Consider the following 21,351-nt stretch of genomic DNA (forward strand, 5'->3'; position numbering starts at 1 on the left):
TCTCCCATTTGACTGCTAGCCCTTGGGATATGTACATCTCTGGGTACTCCTCCCAGTTCCCAGCATAGGATTGCCCAACGCTAGCCTTAGTAAATATTTATTGCTGAATGAATGAATGAATGAATGAATGAATGAATTGAATGAGTGAATACCTCTCTCATCAGACTGGGAGTTTACTGAGATCAGAATCTTCCCCAAAGGTTACTGGGGGTAAAACATTCTTCTATTCCAGCCAGTGCTTTCAATTCAGTTCTGTGCAATTCAATTCAACTAGGTGCAAGGTCCAATGTAAGTTCAAGCAGTACAAAGATAAAAACTGACATTGCTTCTGCCCTCAAAGAGGATACAATCTAATAAGGAACTTGTTTTAGCTTGTTTTCTCCTTATCCTGACTCAAAGTTTGTTGCTTCTTCCCCCACTTCTCAGTCCCAAATTCTAGGGCAGAACTCTGCACAGAATAGGCCTTAGTAAATGATGTTGAATGAATGAGTGAATGAGTCCAAGTCTTTTTCATGAGACTAGAAGTACCTTGAGAATGGAGACTTCTGGCTCATCTGCATAGCTCCTGGCCTAGGACTCTGCAGTAAGGAGGCACTTAATCTATGTTGTGGACAGACTGATTGCCAGAGTCATGGTTGCAAAAGCCACAAAGGCCTGCTCCTTTCTCAGCAAAACCCCATCCCTCACACTCCCCACCCCATGCCCAAGGAAACATTCCTTTCTTAGAGAGGAAAAATACTACTATTCAGCAGGGGTAAAGAAAACAGCAAAATCAGAAGGCATTATTTCTAAGTGGGAATTCATGAATGGGGTTCATGAGGGGAGGGCTGCCTGGTGGGAAGGGGAAGGGGTAACATCTATTTTGTGGATGAAATACCAGTCTTCTCTGGGTGTCCCAGCACCGTCTTTGTCTTCCACCAATCCCAAGTCTGAGGTTGTGGTCTCCATTCTCATGCAGACAGCCTCTCCAACACGCCCATTAATGCTGTCATTGCTATTAGCTGCCAGGAGACTTGGCATTTCCTCTAAAAAGAGCCTCAAAGAGCAGCAAGTTTCATAGCCTTCCCCAATCCCACAGCCCACCTCCCACGAACCACCTACTAACCAACCCCTCTCCATATCCCCCTCCCTTGTCTACCCACCAATTCATTCCATTCGGTGTTTCTGGCCAAAATGCCAAGGAAAAGCTCTGCTCTCTACCCTTACTCATTCTGGGGGTGGGGGGAGAGGGTAAAGAACAGATTTGGTTCTTTTCTTAAGAGAGAAAAATTGCCTCCTTTCCCTTCCAACCACCTCCTTGTTCTCCCACTATATGTGGACAACAGGGTCTGGCTTTATGCAATAGTAATAACACCTTATGGAACATTTTATACTTTCAAAGCTATTTTGTACGCATTGTCTCGTTTGATCCATACAAGATCCCTTCCAGGTAAGGAGAGAAGTAATTATTACCCACATCGTACATAGGAAGAAACTGAGAGGTTCAATGACTTGTCAATGTCACTAACTAGTAACCAGTCAGTTTCAGAACAAGGACTAGAGAGCAGGTCTGCTCGTTCTCAATACAGTTCTCTTTTCACTTCACCAAGGTAGCTATATATTCAAATGAATTTCTGTAAACTAAATCCTATTTAAAACACTGGGGTGTGGGGCAGGGAGTAATGGAGGCAGAGTGCTCACTCACTGTTGAAAGGAGCCCTGCAATGTATTTTCTTGAAATTATAAATTCATTTTCTCCATTTGTGTTGTCATTTTCACATGGGGTCTACTTATACAAAACAAAATGTTAGGCTGACCAGGACTAGGACCTGTTACTGATACTCTCCCCCCAGCCTCCCTGCCCATAGCAGATGCTGCCAATTTTCAAGTTTAGACCAGTTCCTCTGGTATTGGCTTCTGTCCTGTAGGAACCAGAGACAAGTCCAGAAGAAGGAGGAGGAGCTTTTTTTCAAGTGATCACTCTCCTAGACTCTGGTTGATATCCTGTTGCTTCCACTTAAAGTAACATCAATACTGTTTTAAGAACAACTTTGAGCGACAAAGTCATTTTGATTATTATAAATACCCAAATTAACTGCAAAGGACCTACAAAGGAAGACACTATCTGCATCCAGAGAAAGAACTGATAAATAGGAGTATGTATAGAATGGTTTTACATAAACATGTATATATACACACACACACACATATATTTGTGTCTAATGCTAGCCATCTCTAGGGCAGGGGGTGAAGGAAGGGAAGAAAAGAAAAAAAAAAGAAAATTACATGATAATTTTATTATATATTTAAAAGGAATTGCAAGTTGTACATAATGGATTTGCAGTTTCATATGCAATCATCTCTTTTTCTATTCTACTATGTTATGGAAATGCTTCTTTTATTTCTCAAGTTCAGAATAAAATTTTAGGGGCAGCTAGGTGGTGCGGTGGATAGAGAATCAGCACTACAGTCAGGAGGACCTGAGTTCAAATCTGGCCTCAGATACATAACACTCACTAGTGGTGTGACTCTGGGCAAGTCACTTAACCCCAATTGCCTCATCAAAAAAAAAAATACAATTTAAAAAATCATTCCTGCCTTTTGGACCTTGAGCTTCCTTTGGGTTTAATCCCATCTGTACCCAATAGCCTACTTGCCTTTCTCTTCCATTACTATCTCCTTAATTGCCTTTCTTTGTATCCTGAGTGCTTAGCACAGTACCTGGAACATAGTAGGTACTTAAATAAATGTTGGAGGCAGCTAGGTGGCTCAGTGGATAGGGTCCTGGATCTGGAGTCAGGGAGACCTGAGTTCAAACATGGCCTCAGACACTAGCTGTGTGACCCTGGGCAAGTCACTTAACCCTATTTGACTTAGTTTCCTCATATGTAAAATGGGCTGGAGAAGAAAATGGTAAACCACTCTAGTATCTTTGCTAAGAAAATCCCATGGATAGTATGGTCCATGGGATCACAAAGAGTCAGACACGACTGAACAGCAACAAATAAATGTTTGTTGACTTGGCTCCCTGTGACCTGCCCGCTGTTTCACTGTCATTGACTTTTGGTCTCTCCTGGTTGTCTACCCTTATGGTGACCAAAGACTTGGGTGTTGACAGAAAGTGAGAGTACAGGGAAGTGTATTAAGGACCCTGGCCTAACTCAAGGGCAGTGGTTGTTCCTAAAAGCAGAATAATCCTAGGATCCAGGCCTGAGCTTTGTGGTTGAGTGGGAAGGGAGATGAATTCTTGTCAGAGAACCTAGGTTCGAAGCCTGAATCCTCTATTTACTATGTTTGTGACCATGAGCAAATCACTCAACCTATTTGCATTGTCCCTTCCAACTCTAAACAGAAGATTCAGTGATTTTAGCTACAGAGTATATCAATCCAGCCTGGCTTAAGCCATGCTTCCCCTTATTGCCAAGCCATCTTTTCCCTGATCCAACCTGATACCTGGCAAGGTACTACCTACCCTCTTCCTCCCCTCTTCCAATTCTGGAGCCATAATCCAAACAATAGTGTCATTGCTACTGGAAAGAAGGTGTCAATCCACTTTCGCATGGCTCTATTCACCAACCTTGTAACTTTCCAAGCCAAAATATCCCTCCCCAGTCACCATTCCCTTTGTTTTATCTCCTCCATTAGAATGTAAGCTCCTCGAGGGCTGGTACTATCTTCAGTTTTGTTTGGCATCCCCAGCTTAGTATAGTGCCAACCTTGTGGGTAGGTGAAGTACATAGCTGACAGATGGTGTCATTTTGAGGGGCACTGGATAGGCTCCAGAAGTTCATAATTATCTCTCCCACAGGATTACAACCCAGCCTGATAGTTCAATTCCCTTAGATTAAAATTGAAATCCCTCAGGAGGATAACATATTAAGTCTTTCTCAGACCTTCAGGACCTCCATTTCCTTTGTATAATGAGAATGATGTGTAAGTTTCTTTCCAGAGCTGATATTCCCTGATCTTACGATTTAACTTCCCCAGAAGCAAATTAATTTATCAGATCCTTTCCATATGGCAGCTAGCTAGGAACAGGTAGTGATAGGAGGGAAAGAGAGAAATTCAGAGTCAGGGCACTGACTTGGCCAAACAATGGGCCAAAATGATGGCCCTGGTCATCCAGAGGTCAGCACCAGGTGCAAAGGATGAGGAGGGAGGAGAAAGAGATGAAGGTGAGCTGTCAGGGAACTAAATACGTATTTCACTGGCTTCTTAATCTTGCTGCCTAACCCAAATGTCTTATCCTCTGTGGAGTCTTCTGATCCATACAGTTGGTAATGAGCTTCCCCTGGGATGTGGCACATAGCACTTGGCTTTTCAATTCTCTAATGCTCCTTTAATAAAAACAGCTTACATTTGTATAGTGCTTTAAAGGTCACAAGACCTTCGAGATAGAGCTGGAAAGGAATCTAGGAGTCTAGTCCCTTCATTTTACACATGAGGAAAACTAATCCCCTGAGATGGGTGGTGACTAACTCCGGGTCTTACAGAGAATAAAAGGAAGAGATAGGATTGGGATCCAGGTCCTCTGATTTTAAATTCAGGTTTATAAGCCCTTTCTATACATTAGTTATCCCATCTAGACCCTTACAACAACTTTGAGAGGGAGGTCCTGCTGGTATGAGCTTCTTCATTTTATGTATATCATAGGTATTGGGGTGCATGGGGTATTCAGGAGGACTAGCACCTGGGGTGTGAGGGCTGCTGAGCCCTTTTCAGGGCTGCTTATCCACCTTTAGTGTCTACCTGTTACCCAGTTCTCACCTGTGTTTCCAGGAAGCTGTAGCATATGTAGTGGCCAGACTCCAAGGTAACTATCTTGGCAGACAGGCTAAACCAGGTTGAGGGTGATTGACAAATCTCAAACCTGTAGGTGAGTTAGGAGGATGCCTACCCCAAGCATATGAAGACATCCCCTGGTGGAATGGGCGGATGAGAACAATTTGTTTCAATGGCCACAAAGTCAGTTGAATAAGACTCTATTGCCCACTTAGAGCTTGATCAGATATTGGAGATATCAAGGTCATCCACTACATCCTGGGTCATCACCAGTTCTCCTGACTTTGTCTTGCCACTGGACTTTAATGGCTGTGGAGGAGATAGTGAAGCTGATGACTTTGCACAGCTCTGCCACACTTAAATCCAATTCACCCCAAATCAAGACATTGTCCCATGATGTCATTGGTCCTCTTTTAAATGAAGATGAACAGCATTATAGTTATCTGTGTTGGCAGCCTTGCAGATTGAGGTGTAAGAGACCATGCCTTATCTAAATTTTGTGTCTCCTCTAGCACCTAAGCACTGTGCCCCGCACATAGTAGGCCAGATTTTAAAAAATACTGGATGTCCCTATGTTACCCAGGCTAGAAGTTCAGTAACCTAGGGGCTACTCATGGGCTGGGTGGCCCTCTAGGTAGCGCAGTAGCTTTGACCTGCATAGACCGTTTTATCCCTTCTTAGACAACCTGGTGACCCCCTCTCCCACTTTAAGGGCATTAGCACTGCACTTAGCGTGGATATACTATCCTTTATAACCCACTGCAATTCAGGATATTGGCACTCAAGAGATCTGCTTACCTCAACCTCTCTAGGAGTTAGACCAAGGTTTTCCAAAATCTAGAGAGAAGGGCAAAACAATGGCCAAAGTTATTAGATATGTTCAAGTACAATTTCTACATAAAAACATCCATTGTTTTGATGAAAACAAAGTTCAAATCAAAACCATCAAAAACAAGACCAATATGACTGGGGCTGATTAGCTCCAAATGATAGCAAATGCAGTGCCGAGATTATTTAATACAGTACACACAAAGGAGGTAAAATCAGAGTCCAGGCTATACTTAGCCCTGATCTGTCATTGTCACTGTCAGCTGGAGTAAGCTCATGACACAGAGGGGTTGTGTCATTATGATGCTTGCTATGGGAGGAGAGGAGGAGAGGAAAAACTTGTTTTTTTGTTTTTAAAGAAAAGGCAGATAGAGCTAGGAACTGGACCTGTAATTTAATTGCTGTAGCAAGGTGGCACAGTTGTTAGAAAGCTAAGCCTCAAGTCCGGAAGACTCATCTTCCTGTGTTCAAATCCAGACTCAGACACCTACTAGCTGTGTGACCCTGGGCAAGTCACTTAACCCTGTTTGCCTCAGTTTCCCCATATGTAAAAGGAGCTGGAGAGGAAAATGTCAAAGAACTCTGGTATCTTTGACAAGAAAACCCAAAATATAGTCATGAGTTGTCAGACACAACTGAAATGACTGAACAACAACAAGAAGAGAATTCCTAATGAGGAAAAGCTCTGTATCATTGTAGATATGAATCTGCTCTGAAACTTATAATCTTAAAGAGATGCTAGAGTCAGAGGCAAGACTTAATTTCAGGTTTTCTTGACTTTGAGGCAAGTTTGTTCCCCTCTACAAATTCAAATTGAAATGGGGCCCAGTAAACTGTATATAAGTATCCCTCAGGGCTGTATATTGACTTAGTTTTCAAATATAATGGAATCTGTTTTATTACATTTTAAAATTTTTGTTAATATTTCTCAATTACACTTTAATCTGGTCGGGCTTCACTCAGCTGTAGCTGCATGTTTGACACCTTTATGCAACATGACATTTGCTTCACTGGAAACCACCGAAGCAGACATTTATTAAATGTGTTTGTTGAATTTCATTGCATTGCACCAATTTGCTGCAGACTGACAGAGTGTCTAGGATAATGAGAACTTGGGAAGAGTCTGAAAAGTGGTAGATTGTTCCTAGTTTCAGAGACAAGTCCTAGGGAAGAAAGCATCCAAGGAAATCCCCTTTGTCCCTCAATTTAATTCTGATGTCTGTATAAAAGGCTGCGTCAGATAATGCCACAAGACACCAGCAGGTGGCATTGTTGCGGAACAAATATATCTTCCCCTCAAAAGTCTCTTTCAGCTCCGCTTTTGGGAAGCAAAGGGATATTCTTAGCAATTTGTTTAACCCCAGGCCACCTATTCAACATCAGTATGAGGCGTGTATCCTATGTGAACTTACTGTTTTTCAGGGTGGATGGAGAGTCCTTCTTCCCTTCTTTCATTTCTCCCTAATCTCCCCATCATGGGGATAGGAGGTTGTGTGAGTCACCTACTCTATTGATGTCCTCAGGTCCTGGGCACCGCTCAGTGGGGTGGAGGGAGTATCTCAGTGCCATTCAATGCATATATGAATTGCTGTAACAGTCTCTGACCATGCCTCTTCTCCCTGCCTCTTCTGTCCCCTCAACCTTTCCTGAATCTCATAGTTAGATGCACTTATCTAAAACAGGGAAGGAAGACCTTGATTTGAGTCCTAGTTCTAATTCATGGCCATTTGCCGTGTGAGCTCACATTTGTTATGTAACCTTGAGTAATGTCACTTCAACTTCAACAATACTTAGCATTGATATAATACTTTAAGGTTTACAGAGCACCTTACAAATATTATCTCACCTATATCCTCACAATAACCTTGGTAGGTAAGTGCTATTATTATCACCTCCATTTTACACCTGAGGAAACTGAGGCAGACAGAAGTTATGTCTTCCCCAGGGTCACACAACTAGTAAGTGTCTGAGGCCACATTTGAACTCAGATCTTCCTGAATCAAAGTCTAGTGTTCTATCCATTGTGTTGCCTTCTGCACCTCTGTTCTCTCATCTATACAAGGAATAGAAACTCCTCGAGGGCAGGGACTCCTTCATTTTTATCTTTGTACATACAAAGCCTAGCACAATACTTAACACATTGGATCATACATTTAGAGCTGGAAGGATTCTCAGGACCCATAGAGTCTAAGTCCCTCACTTTACAGATGAGGAAACTGAGGCTAGAGAGTTTAAATGAATTGCCCAAGGTTGCAGAGGTAGTAAGTGTCAAAAATGGGAACTGAACCCAGGTCCTCTGATGCTTAAGAAATGCTTATTGAATTGAACCCAGGAGGTTGGACACTAGATGATCTCTATTTATTCCTTCACTCACTTAATTTACTTATTCATTCATCCATCTATCTATTCACTTATTCCTTCCTTCCTTCCTTCCTTCCTTCCTTCCTTTATTTGTTTGCTTGTTCACAATCTGGGTCTCTCTATCCACCCAGGCTGGAGGTACAGTGGCCATTCATGACCCAATCCCATTACTGATCAGCAGGCAAGCTTTAACCTGCTCCATTTTTCTGTCTAGGCCTATTCACCCCTCCTTAAGCAGCCTGGTGGTGCTCCGTCCTGGGGGATTGCCATATTGGTGTTGGACTCAGTAAGGATACCCTTTAAGCTTAGAAGTAGGCTTAGCCTATTGGAGCCCAGAACTCCTGACCTCAAGTGATCCACCATCCCCAGCCTTAGCAGTAGCCCTGAGCCTAGGTGTGAGCCCCCATTTCCGGCTGACCCCATGATTTTTAAAATTATTTCAAGCTTCACCATTGCATATGACTCCCCTGAAGAGGAGCCTGCTATAACTTCCTATTTCTTGCTCCATCCCACCCAAGTGCTGGCCTGGCTCTACTATTTTTAACCTCATTTTCCAGCAGGTACAGAATTCCTTTAGTTTTCACTCCTTGTAAGAGATGATTCATCTTGTTCCCTGTGCTTCCTTACTCCTCCTCTTCTGCCTGAGTCCTGTCCATCTGCATAGTTCGGTTGGATGACCTCTAAGGTCTAAGCTTCCAACAAGTCTTCACTGACTGGGATCAGAGAATTGATAAAGATGCTGGCGTTCAGTAGCTGCCTAGAATCGAGGGGTGGAGGTGAGTCTGAGAGGAGGAAATTGGCTTCCTCCGAGTCTTGGGGTGGGGATAAAACAAGCTCCTTATTGAATTTGAAGCTCCTTGATGGCAGAAATGACATCATCTCTGTACCCAGAACATCTAGTCCAGCACAACAGCTTGGAATAGAATGGAAACTGCTGGCTCTGATAGGGGAGTGGCCATCCAGTGGTTACCACAATGTTGGAAAATTTGACTTTCATCCCTATGAAAATTTTCCTAACTTCTCTTTCTCCCCCATGTATTCCTACTCTCATTCCTCACCTGTTTCCAAGGGCCTAGGCTCCTATGAGCTTTTACACTTCATCTGTTTCTCCAAATTGGATTCCTTTCTTCCACTAGAGGGAAGCCAAGGCCCTCAGTTTGCCTTTCCGTCTCTGTCTGCTGCTGTCTTGCCATTTCAGAGAGTTCTGGGAGTTCAGAGAGTTCCTATCTGTATAATGAGACTGTGCAAGGATCACATGAGATATTTGTAAAGACTGATGTGTTGTTGTTGTTTTTTAATTGTGCCTGACTCTTTGTGAGCCCATTTTGGGGGTTTTATTGGCAAAGATCCTTGAGTGGTTTGCCATTTCCTTCTCCAGCTCATTTTACAGATGAGGAACCTGAGGCAAACAGGGTGAAGTGACTTCTCCAGGGACACAGTCTGGTCTTAACAGAGCCAGGACTAAAAGAAATAGTGTATATTTATATAGTGCTTTAAAGTTCATAAAGTATTTTCCTTATAAGAACCCTATAAAATAGGTAGTGTAAATATTTTAGTTGGGACTTGTGACTTCAACCTTGTGGAAGAACTCTTTCTGCTGGTACAGACTGGAAACCCCTCTAGAGTTTTAGAGAGTTGTCTGAGGTATTAAGAAGCTGTGATTTGCCCATGGGAACACAGCATATACCAAAATCAGGCCTGGAATACAGGTCTGACTGACATCAAAGACCTCTCCATCAACAATATAATGTTGCTTCTCAATGAAAATATTATTATTCCCATTTAGCAAAGAAACAGCCTCATATCTAGCCAGGCCTCAAATCCATGTCTGGGCTGCTGGGTGGCTCAGTGGATAGAATGCTAGGCCTGGAGTCAGGAGGACCTGAGTTCAAATCCAGCCTCAGATAGTTACTAGCTGTGTGACCTTGGGCAAGTCACTTAACCCTGTTTGCCTCAGTTACCTTGTCTGTAAAATGAGCTAGAGAAGGAAATGGCAAACCACTCCAGAATCTTTGCCAAGAAAACTCCAAATGGGATCACCAAGCATTGGACACAACTGAAATGACTCAACAACCACAAACAACAACAAACCCATGTCTCCTTATCCAGTGCTGTTTCTACTACATTGCTTCCCTAGAGATGACTATTGCTGGAAGTTATTGATGGAGGCCCAACTTGGAGTCCACCCCAAAGGACTATTATGAGGGATGAAACATGGAACTTTAGTTCACTAAGATGGAACCTGATATTGGCAAGGTCATAGGATCTTCAGAAGAGCATGGACCTAGAAGGGGACCTTAGAGTCCATATAGCCCAACATCCTAATTTTACAGATGAAGAAACTGAGGCCCACAAGGGTTAAATTACTTGCCCAGGGCCACATAATTAGTACATATCTGAGGTGGGATTTGAAGCCAGGCCTTCCTGCTACAAGTCCAGTACCCTATCTGCACATCATGCTTCTTCTCAAGAAGCCATGGGATTAAAATCAAACTTAGTTTCTATGAGGCAGGAGGGAATTCTGCCATTGAGCCACCCATGCAAACCCATGGGAATGTATGATGAATTGCCTTCTAGGAGTGGGGATGAGATTCACTGAATTAATCTTTCACTCTCTCTGCCTCCCTTACTAACACAAAATCCTAACCAGGGTGCCATGTTGTATAGTCATTGCAGCTTACCTGAATTGATGACTTCCTATTTAGGTGGAAAGAAATAGTATCTAAGGGCTAACCTTGTGTAACCCCAGTGCCAAAGCCCATTGGTATGAGACTCTCTCCTCACTGGTAGAGATCAATGCCCTGTGTCTGTGTGATGGGTGGGATGGTGTTGGTAAGAACTCTTCAGTTCTCTCCAAGCTTCAAGTCAATTCAGGGTTTATAGCCTGGAATAAATAATTTATTTAGAATGAAACTAAGTGTCCCCACAAAAGATTGAGCCCTCTCTGGCACTGTTTACTAACCACTGATCTAACAGAACCCTGATTACTGGGCTGTTTAAAGGGGAGGAACAAATGGAAATTGAGATGGCGACCTACTCTGCTATCCTTCTCACACTCCACATTTTATCCCCAGACTTTAACCGTTAACACTAGAAGGCTTCTCAAAGGAAAAATTTTTTGGATCCTTTGAGATATTCTTAACAAATTCTAGCCCCGAAAAATAGTCTAGAGCCATCTTAAGGGCAACTCATGGCAACGTACCTGCTCCACCTCTCCAGTAATATTTGGATACAGGTGGAAAGAAGCAGGTTAAAATAAACATCAAGGGGAGTCTTGAAAGAGGAAAGAAATCACCAGTGGTTAACAAACAGCCCAAGAGGGAATAAATCAAGAGGAACAAAACTGTGTTGAAAGACAACCAGCCTGATATAGTGTCTTAATGAAGACTATCTGAAGCATGTGGGTTGGGTCCCTTAGAAATCACCTAGGCCTACCTCCTTATTTACAAGGGAAGAAATGGAAGGTCCAAGAAGGGTCAATGACTTGTCCAAAATCATACAGAAAGTTAATAGCAGAGGTAGGCTTTAACATAGGTCTCCTGATTCCAAATCTCATAACCTTTCATACTGATTATACATAAATGGACCTTGGGTTTTTTTCTTTTTTTAAGCAATCTTGGCTAAGCAGGAGCTCCTCCCTCCTCATAGAAGTTCGCTGCTCCACCCCCTAATCAACAGTCCCAATTTGCCACATCTAATGATTGCTCTGCTAGAGCAGAGGGGAAGGGGAGGCAGGTACTATTATCTCTTTTGGGGGGGGGTTCTGTCTTGTCAGTAACAGAAGCTACCTGAAGGCACATTTCTTCCTGTGGATCCCTTCCCCTTCAAGGGTCTTTGGGAGCCAGAAATAGAAGCAGGGATGGAAATGGGTGGTGGTGGGCGGGAAGAGAATCCAATGCAGGAAATACCAAGGAGATCTTGAGATAACAGCCCTCTAGCCCTCAGGATTCTGGGTAGGCAGGTGCTTGAGAATCTAGGTGGAAATCTATTCTAGGTAGCCAATCAGTCCATAAACATTTATGAAGTACCTACTATGTGCCAGGCACCATGCTAAGTGCTGGGGATACAAATAAAGGCAAAATAAAACAAAACTCCCTTAGGGAGTTTACAGTGTAATGGGAAGAAGTCCCAATATCCTCTATTAGAGACAAAAGCACAGGCTTGGGGATCCTTGTTCTACACATGGAAACCAGACCCAAAGAGCCCATCTCACAGCCAGGTCTCACACAGAGGTTTGGTAGATGTTCTTCTCTTCCAGGAAGCCCACCAGGCTAGACATCTTGCTCTCCCAGCTCTTCAGAGTTATTTCATAGCTACAGAGAATTCCATTTATTTGAACAAACATTTATTAAGTGCTTACAAGCCAGATACTGTGGTATGCTAGAGATATGGAGAACAAAACAAAAGATGCTTACATTCTGTTGCGGGGCAAAAGGGGGAGGCTCAATGTTTTCTGTGTGGAAGGCTGTGCAATGAGCTTTCTCCTCTCCTCCCATTTGCTCCTTCTTTTTCCCTCCCTCCTCCCTTTTAATTTCTTCTTCTCTCCTTCTCTTCACCTCCTCTTCTCCTTTTTCCCATTTCTCTCATCCTCCCCTTTCCCTTCCCTTTTCTGCCTTCCCCGTTTCCATCTTTCCATTTCCTTGCCCTTCCCTCTCTGGTCTCCCCTCTATGCTCCCTCCCTCCCTTTCTTTTTCCTTTTCCTCTGTCCTCCTTCCCCACACAACCCTCTTCCGAAGACGCAATTCGACCATGGCCATGATCCAATAATCACCCTTTCCCCCTCACCGTTTGGGTGAGATTGTACCCCTGCTGTCTGGTCCATGAATATTCATGTTCATTAGCAGCCGAACACTAAGGTTCAAGCCACAAATTCAAATTCTCCCTATGCAGGTGGGTCACAGAATCGTTAATATGTTAGAGCTAGAAGGAACTATAGAAACCACCTACTCTAACCTTTCATTTTTCAGACTAGGAAATTGAGGCCTGGAGAGGGGGAAGTAATTGCTCAAGGTCACAGACTTGTTAGTGGCAGAGCTGAGATTCCTGACCAGCAGTCTGATACCACTAGGCAGCACAGCTCCGTGGTGGGGATGAGAAATGACCATTTATATATATTTATCTATGTCTGTAAGAGAGGCCTTCAGAAAAGAATTGCTGCTCCTTCCTCTTCTTTCTCCTTGCCTGGCCTCTCTGTTGAGCTTGGCCCCTCTCCCAGTACCAGTGAGGCCAGCCTTTTGTCTTCCCATTCTCAATGGAGCCAACCCCCCTTATGCCCTGGCTCCCAGCCCTATTCTGTCCTTCCTCTCTTCCCTCTCTTCCCTTCCCCACCCCCAGGCCTGGCCTACTTCCTGGGCCCCCCTTGTTGGCCAGGAACTCCCACGACCCACCCCCCACTCTGCTCTGTGGCTGGTGGGTTTGGGTAGGAGGTCCCTTTCCCACACTCATGCCCTGAGATCCTGGCTGCTGTTTTCCCATAGTGGCCCTGGAACATAGGAAAGCTTATTGCCCCATTCCCAAAACAGGGGAGGCCTTATATGTAGGCAGAATAGGTGGCCACCAGCTTGGTATGATTTAAGTCACAAGTCCCAACTTGCTTCCAGATCTCTCTCTCTCTCTTTCTCTCTCATTTATGTGTTAGAACTGTTTCCACTGTTAGAATCACAGTGAGTTACACAATAAAGGTAGGGATACAATCCATAGACCATAACGGAGGGATTTTCAATTTTTTTTTCTTTGCTCATGGCATAGTATTCTTTACTGTCAAGAATTGCACCACATTGAGCATTAAATATGGCAAAAAGAGTAAGGCCCAGGGCAGTCAGTCCTCTGACTTGTTACTTCGGCCTTGAGATCCTTCTGGCTTGCCTCCTTCCCTCCTCCCTCACCCTATTCCTTCTTTACTTCCCTAGGACTTGCAATGAGGAGGTGGTTGTGCTATTGGTACCTTCCCAAGCTGGGAAAGAATAGGAGTAAACTATAGGTGTTGGGGCTGGAGGATGTCAAAATCTAGAGTGATAGGGAAAAAGGAAGGAAGGAAACAAGCATTAATTAAGTACCTACTTTGTGCCAAGTACCGTGGCAAGTTCTTTACAAATATCTCACAACCCTGGGAGGTGAGTGCTCCTGTTACCCCTATTTTACAGTTGAGGAAACTGAGGCAGACAGAAGTTAAATGACTCACCCAGAGTGATGCAGCTAGTAATTAAGGTCAGATTTGAACTCAGGTCTTCCTGACTTCAGGCCATTGTTCTATCTAACCCCAAAAGACTCTCTCCAGTGTGTAGCACCAACCAACACCCTTACCCCCAATTAATCATAATACTTTGACACACACACACTATCGTATTGAAGCTTCTCAAAGTTCAGTGCTTTCCAATGTCAAATCAGAAATGAGTTTTTGATCATTATAGGAGGTAGAGCCCTGATTTGGAGTCAAAAGGCCTGGGCACAAAGCTTGAACCCTCTAGTTACTGTCTGTGTGACTTTGGGCAAATGGCTTCATTTTTCTGGGCATCCTTTCACCATCTGTGAAATGAGGGAGTGGGGGTGGGGCGGGGCTAGATGACTCCTTCAGATGAGGTCTGTATCTTAACCCTGTGAGCCTATGACCCATTGTGTATCATTATACTGTTTGTAGCTTTTCAGCAATCCAATGAGGAGGAATGGGAGAGGACAAGATGTAACATAACATTTCCTTATCCTCTAAAGGGGACAGTGGTCCCTATAGAGTGACCATTCAGGACAGCTTATCCTTAGACTCTTGAAGCAGAATGACCAAGCCCAGCCTTCAAGGCTATTACCCTCTGTATTCTGTCCCCTGTAGTGGCCAAGAAGAGCTAGTCATTAGCAGGTGATTAGTAAGTAGGAGGGAGAGAGAGTCAATCAGCTTAGGAAGGAAAGGGCTACAGACAAGAGGCAGAGGTGATGTGGAAAGCTGGAAAGGTAGTGGTTCTAGGAAGCTAGAACTAAGAAACCCAATTCCTAGGCAAGAAGTTATGGTCTATGTCCTGAGGGAAGTTGTCTTTATATAGGTGACAGAATAGAGCATCTATGACAAGCCAGACTTGGAAAATATCACTACGGAGGAAAGTATTGCCCTTGGATTTCTCCAGATTTGTTGTTTTTTTTTTTTAGATTTGTTCTTCTGGAAAGGCTTTGTGTCTTTCCAGTGGAAGCCAAGCCCCTCACACACATATAAGGCAATAGAGTTTGAAGATGTTAGGGAAACCATAATGGGAAGTCACCTACATGTTATGGTAGCATCTTTGTCCCCCAGATCTTCCTCCTACTTTCTTGCTGATGCTTAAAAGCAGGGGCTATTCCCAATGACCAGATGGTGTGATCAGAATTGTATTCTTGGGTGCTAACATCTGGGGTTGTGGGAGAAGGGGAGAACATATACATAATCCCTCCTTGTGGTAGTCCAGAGATCACTATCCCCTACCTCTTGCCTCATAGGCTTCTGAGGGCTTACCAGGTAATGCAATTCTACTCCTTTACCCAGCCCGATACCCCTCAAGGTCTCTTCTGGTTGTTATGATGGCCCCTCTTCATGAAACTTTTCTAACCACCATAGGAGAAGCTCATAATGTGTCAGAACTTCAAACATTCTGGGAGCTATGACTCCTTCTGCACTATATGTTGGCCCAGACATCAGGGTTACCCATCTTCATCCAAAGGGATAGAGGGGAAAGGGTACTTGTTGGATAATTAATATGGTCTAATTATGTTTATGTTGGGGGTGGGTAGGAATAGAGGTAGGGGAAAGGAGACTGGAGTGGACATAAAGTCAAGTGGGGAAAGAAAGAGAAAGAAAAGAGATATTGGGGTAGAAATAGAAACAGAGACTCCCTTCCCCAAGTATATGGAAAGGAAAAAAACAGTCAGTAGGGAGAGAGCTAAAGCAAGACACTGACAGAAGGGAGAAATTTGGGGAACAGACTTGGGCCAGGGAATACACACACACATACATATATACACATAAACATACATACACACACACATACATACATATATACATACACACATACACATAGGGAATAAGCCAGGGAAGGGTATATTGCTGTGGGGATGGGTAATATGGGGAACAGATCTAGGGTGGGGAATATTGATATTGATGACAACTAGCATTTACATAGTGCTCTAAGGTTTGCAAAACACTATATATAAGTTATCTCATTAGATTCTCATAACTCTATTCAAATATTTTATATTGCTATTATCATTCCCCTTTTTAACAAATTTTATTTTTAATTTATGACATAAAACAAGCTTTTACATAACATAGTATGATAAAAAAAGATGATTGCACATGAAACTGCAAATCTACTACATACAAGTTACTATTCCTTTTAAATATACAGCAAAGTTATTTTTTTGCTTTTTTCCCCTTCCCGATCCCAGAGATGGCCACGATGAGACACAAATGGGTGTACATATATATGTAAAATCATTCTATACATACTTTCATTCATCAGTTTTTTCTCTGGATGTATACAGCATCTTTCTCATATGTCCTTTATAGTTAATTTGGGTATTTATAATAGTTAAAATAATTTATTCGCTCAAAGTCATTTTTAAAACCATAGTTACTGTATACAATGTTCTCTTGGTTCTACTCATTTTGCTCTTTGTTATTTCATGTAAGTCTATTCATGTTTTTCTAAGATCATCCAGCTCATCATTTCTTATAGCACAGTAGTATTCCATCACAATCATATACCACAACTTGTTCAGCCATTCCTTAATTGATGGGCATCCCTGAAATTTCCAGTTCTTTGCCACCACAAAAGGAGCTGCTATAAACATTTTAGAACATATAGGTTCTTTTCCTTTTTCCCTAACCATCTTTGGAAACGGATCTAGTAGTGGTATTGCTGGGTCAAAAGGCAGTTTAATGATTCTTTGGGCATAATTCCAGTTTGCCCTCCAAAATGGTTGGATCACTTCACAGTTCCACCAACAACGAATTAGTGTGTCAATTTTACAGATGAAGAAACTGACTCTGAGAGAGACTAAGTAACCTATCCAAGTCCATAGCTAATAAGTGTTTGATACAGGATTTGAACTCATACTTAGTACGCCACATAGCTAATAGAGCAGAAAAGTATGGGGAATAAACCTGGAACAGGGAATATCACATGATTCAAGGAATAATTGGGGCAAGAATAATAGGGGCTTTTACTTCCTGCTTAGTGACCTCTTTCCATCATGTAGGGCACACGCGCTCCAACCAGGGCTCTTGTGTGATGGGATAGGCAGGTGGAAGGGGCTTGCCTGCCACTCCCCAGGAGGACACAGAGAATGTCTCATCTGCCCTAGAGACTGGATGGAGTGCCATTGTATATACTCATGAGTGCATGTTGTACATTAGAAGGTAAGCTTCTTGAAGGCAGGGACTGTTTCCTTTCTGTCTCTGTGTCCCAGTGCTTAGTATAGTGTCTTAAACATAGTAATTGCTTAAAAAATGACTGTTGGTTGATTGACTGATTTTGGCAAAGGATTTAGAACCAGAGGAGACATCTATCATTTTATCTTCATTTTACAGATGAGGAAACTGAGGCCCACAGACACAAACTGAGACTCCCTTGATAAAACTATTAAGTGAGCAAAATTTATCTCTGGTGTCTTCTCTCTTTCTTGGACAGTGTACTCGTCTTCAAACCAATTCTTCTGAGTGGAGCAGGGCTTGGGAGAGATACAGAGAAGTATCAGACACTGTCTCTGCCCTCAAGGAGTTTCTATTTTAATTGAGGAGACAGTCACAATGGAAACTATAAAAGGAATAGGCAGTGTGGTACAGTAGAATAAGCATGATAGATTTGGAGTACCTGGGTTCAAATCCTGATCCTCTCACTTATTATCAATGAGACCTTGGGTAAGTGAATTAACTTTTCTTAGCCTCCCTTCCCTCATCTGTAAACTAAGGGAGTTTGACTCAGTGACCTCTAACGCAGCTTCTAACTCTAAATTTACAATCCTTCTCTTTTGTCCCTATCAAAACTGACCTGTTTTGGGGTTCCTCCCACTGAGAACCAGTTCTCTGCTCAGTATCAGGGGGTGCTTTCATAGCTTTATAACTAGAAGAGACCTCAGAGGTCATTGGATCTAACCCCCTCAGTTACAGATAAAGAAACTGAGGCCTGGAGACGTTAAGTGATTTGGCCAAAGACCACGCAGGTAACAAGTGGTAGATTTGGAATTTAAACCCAGGCCGTCTGTCACCAAATTTGCTGCTCTTAGAATACCAGGACATCACCATGCCTCCCTCCTTCTTCTCTACCCTCCCCCCCCCACCTTTTGCTATGCTCTCAGGTTCTTATCAAATTGTTCTCAGTGCTTGGATCAGCCTTCCTCCCTTGACCTGCTCCATCCTTTAGAACCTAATACAAATGCTACCTTCTCCATGACATCTTCCTTGCCCCCTCACCAACTCCAGGTCCTTTCTTTTCAAATCTCACTTTGCTTAGTGATTGTGCCTCTTATGTAATATTGCATGTATCTGGGTCATTGTCTTTTTCCTCTACTAGTCTGCAAGCTTCATAAAAACAGGCCCTGTATCTTACCTGTGGTTTGTATCTCCCCAGCACCCAGTACACAGCAAGGGCTCAATAAATATTTGTTGTACTATAGGGCAGCTAAGCATACTAGGCCTGAAGTTGAGAAGACTCATCTTCCTGGGTTCAAATCTGGCTTCAGACACTTATTATCTGTGTGACTCTGGGCAAGTCACTTACCCCTGTTTGCCTCAGTTTCCTCATTTGTAAAATGAGCTGGAGAAGGAAATGGCAAACCACTCCAGTATCTTTGCCAAGAAAACCCCAAATAAGGTCACAAAGAGTTGGACATGATTGAAAAATAACTTAACAATCAACAACAGGTACATAGTAGAGTCTTAGTAAATGCTGATTGGCTGACAATATGCTATAGCAGACCAAAACTTAACAATCACACAATTATCCTCTCCCCCACAAAAAAGTATAGAGAACACAAGATCCCACTGTGTTTATTGAGTGTTTACTATTAAAAAAAAAAAAGCATTAGATTCCATAACTTTAAACACTGCCTTAAAGGCTCTTATTCCTCCATCAATGGTCTTTCACGCATCATCATCATAATAGCTAACATTTATAGAACACTTTAAGGTTTACAAAACATTTTACAAAGGTTTACAAAGTGTTTTACATCTTTTATCTGATTTAATATCAGAGACAAATCCTTAGAAAGTATAACAAGGCAACACGCAAGGCAAGGCAACAAGAATTGATTATGTACTATGTGTCACATTCGGGTTAAGTGCTGGAAATAGAAAGACAAGAAGAAAAAAAAACCAGGCCCTGCCTTCAAGAAGCTTACATTCTAATGGGGAAGGAAACACATTAAAGAAAACTCAAAGTCTGTGGGGGGAGGAGGTGATTGGTGAAGGAAGCCAGTGTGGGAATAATAGAGAAAGTCTGGGAGAGTCAGGAGTGCAGCCTGGAGAGGAATGAGGATGCGGCAGACCTGGGCCTCCTCCTTAAAATGAAGGCCCAATGAGGGACTCACCAATGGGAGAAGGGGTCCAGCCCGGCAGAGGGATGTCCTAGATTGAGAAGGCCTCAGGGGAAATTGGATGTTCCAGGATGAAGAGGCCCTAAGTGCTGAGGGAAAGTTCAGGGTAAAATGGCAGTAGAAGCCTAGTTTCAAAGTTTGAAAAGTCAGAAGCTGAGCCAGGAGGGGACAACAGAGAGAACTTTGTTTGATGGTACTATGATTAATAGTAAGTAACCAGGCATAAAACCCAGCTTGTGAGTTCGCTGAAGGCATTTGCCACTATCTTCAAGGATGTCCAGCACAGAGACCAAATGAGAACAAAGAGATTCCCCAACAGATAGAGAGGGTAAGGTCCTGCAGGTGCTCCTGTTTGCAGTTGGCACAGTACTAATTGTATAAAACCCTGGAATTCTGCAGAGCCTCCTAAATGAGATCCATTATCACTCACTAGAGTTCCCTCTATCCACACAGGACAAGCTAAGTGGATGAAAAGTGACTTTTTTTAGGACTATGATAGTTGTGTGATCCTTGCCTATTTCTCACACTTTCTAGCTGTGTGACTTTGGTTAAGTCATTTCAGTTTTCTGTATTTCAGAGTCTCTCATATGTAAAATAGGAATAAACAAGAGAAGAGAACAGGCAAACTTTTGACTATAATGTACTATAGCAGATCACAGCTTGAGTCATACTATTATAAAAAACAAAAAAAATAACAAAAAAAAGAAACGAAAGAAAAAGCAGCTGTAGAGAACACAAGATCACATTATGCTTATATTGTTTGTCTACTACAAAATAAACATTTGCTTCTGTAAAACAGAACATTACCTTATGGAATCTCTTTCCATAACCAAGGGGTTTCTCATGCACATGTTACCATCATCATCTTCATCATCATCATCATCATCATCATCATCATCATCTATAACATTGTATATAGCACTTCATGCAATTTGATGGACAATCCATAAAACTGATGCATTGGTACGTATCTCTTGGATGAGTGTTACATGAGACAATGGGCTGGGCCTAGGACGGAACAGGACAGAATTAGAAGGCTGCATGGCCTTTGGGAAGTTGTACAGTGCTATTAATGACTCCAAAACTTCTCCCTGAAACAAAGGGCCATCTTCTTGACAATAAGACTCCACCAACGATGCTATACATAGTTTCAAGTCATGGAATATGACAGTTTACCAAGAATTAGAGTTGAGAGCCTCCCAAAGGGACTTGAAGAGGTGTGCAGTGGGTGTGAGTAGGCGGCAACATGTCATCTCCCAAGAGTTGCACAAGAGGCAAAAAGGATGTCAGAAAGGCAACTATCTATCAGGTGATAGAGCCCTGAATTTTCAGTCATATGATTGTAGAACTAGAGTCTCAAGATAGCCCAGTCTGGGGTAACAAACCAACGTCAAGAGTGTTAGAGGAAGGTTCCCATCATGTTGGATGAATCCCTGGTGGGAGGTTTACAGGACCTGGATAAGATAATTAGCACAGGATAAAATAAAGTGTAATCTGTACCACTGGAAGGAGGAGCCACATTGATGAGATTATTCAAGTACCCAGCCACAGAATCCAAGTAGCAATCAAATGGGATTAATCATCCAAAAGGGTACATGAAAGTCAGCCATTATTAACATTATTCTGAACCTACTTGTACTTTCAGTAGATTAACACAGTTTGCTTTTCAGTCGCATCTGACTTTTTATGACCACATTTGGGGTTTTCTTGGCAAAGATACTGGACTGGTTTGCCATTTCCTCCTCTAGCTCATCTGACAGATGAGGAAACTGAGGCAAACAAGGTGAAGTGACTTGCCTAGGGTCACACAGCTAGTAACTGTCTGAGGCCAGATTTGAACTTGGGAAGATG

At 42.7% G+C, this 21,351-nt stretch overlaps 1 long non-coding RNA gene across 1 annotated transcript in view; it reads right to left on the reverse strand.

Annotated features, from left to right (window-relative positions):
* Positions 1-20,226: 20,226 nt before the first annotated feature.
* Positions 20,227-21,351, reverse strand: part of LOC114035346 — a 35,071-nt gene continuing 33,946 nt past the window's right edge. The window contains exon 3 of the long non-coding RNA XR_003568211.1: positions 20,227-20,508. This is a non-coding gene — a long non-coding RNA (uncharacterized LOC114035346). The remainder of the gene's footprint in view (positions 20,509-21,351) is intronic.

Source organism: Vombatus ursinus, unplaced genomic scaffold (genome assembly GCF_900497805.2).
Source record: "Vombatus ursinus unplaced genomic scaffold, bare-nosed wombat genome assembly UNPS02009205.1, whole genome shotgun sequence".
NCBI classification, from domain to species: domain Eukaryota; kingdom Metazoa; phylum Chordata; class Mammalia; order Diprotodontia; family Vombatidae; genus Vombatus; species Vombatus ursinus.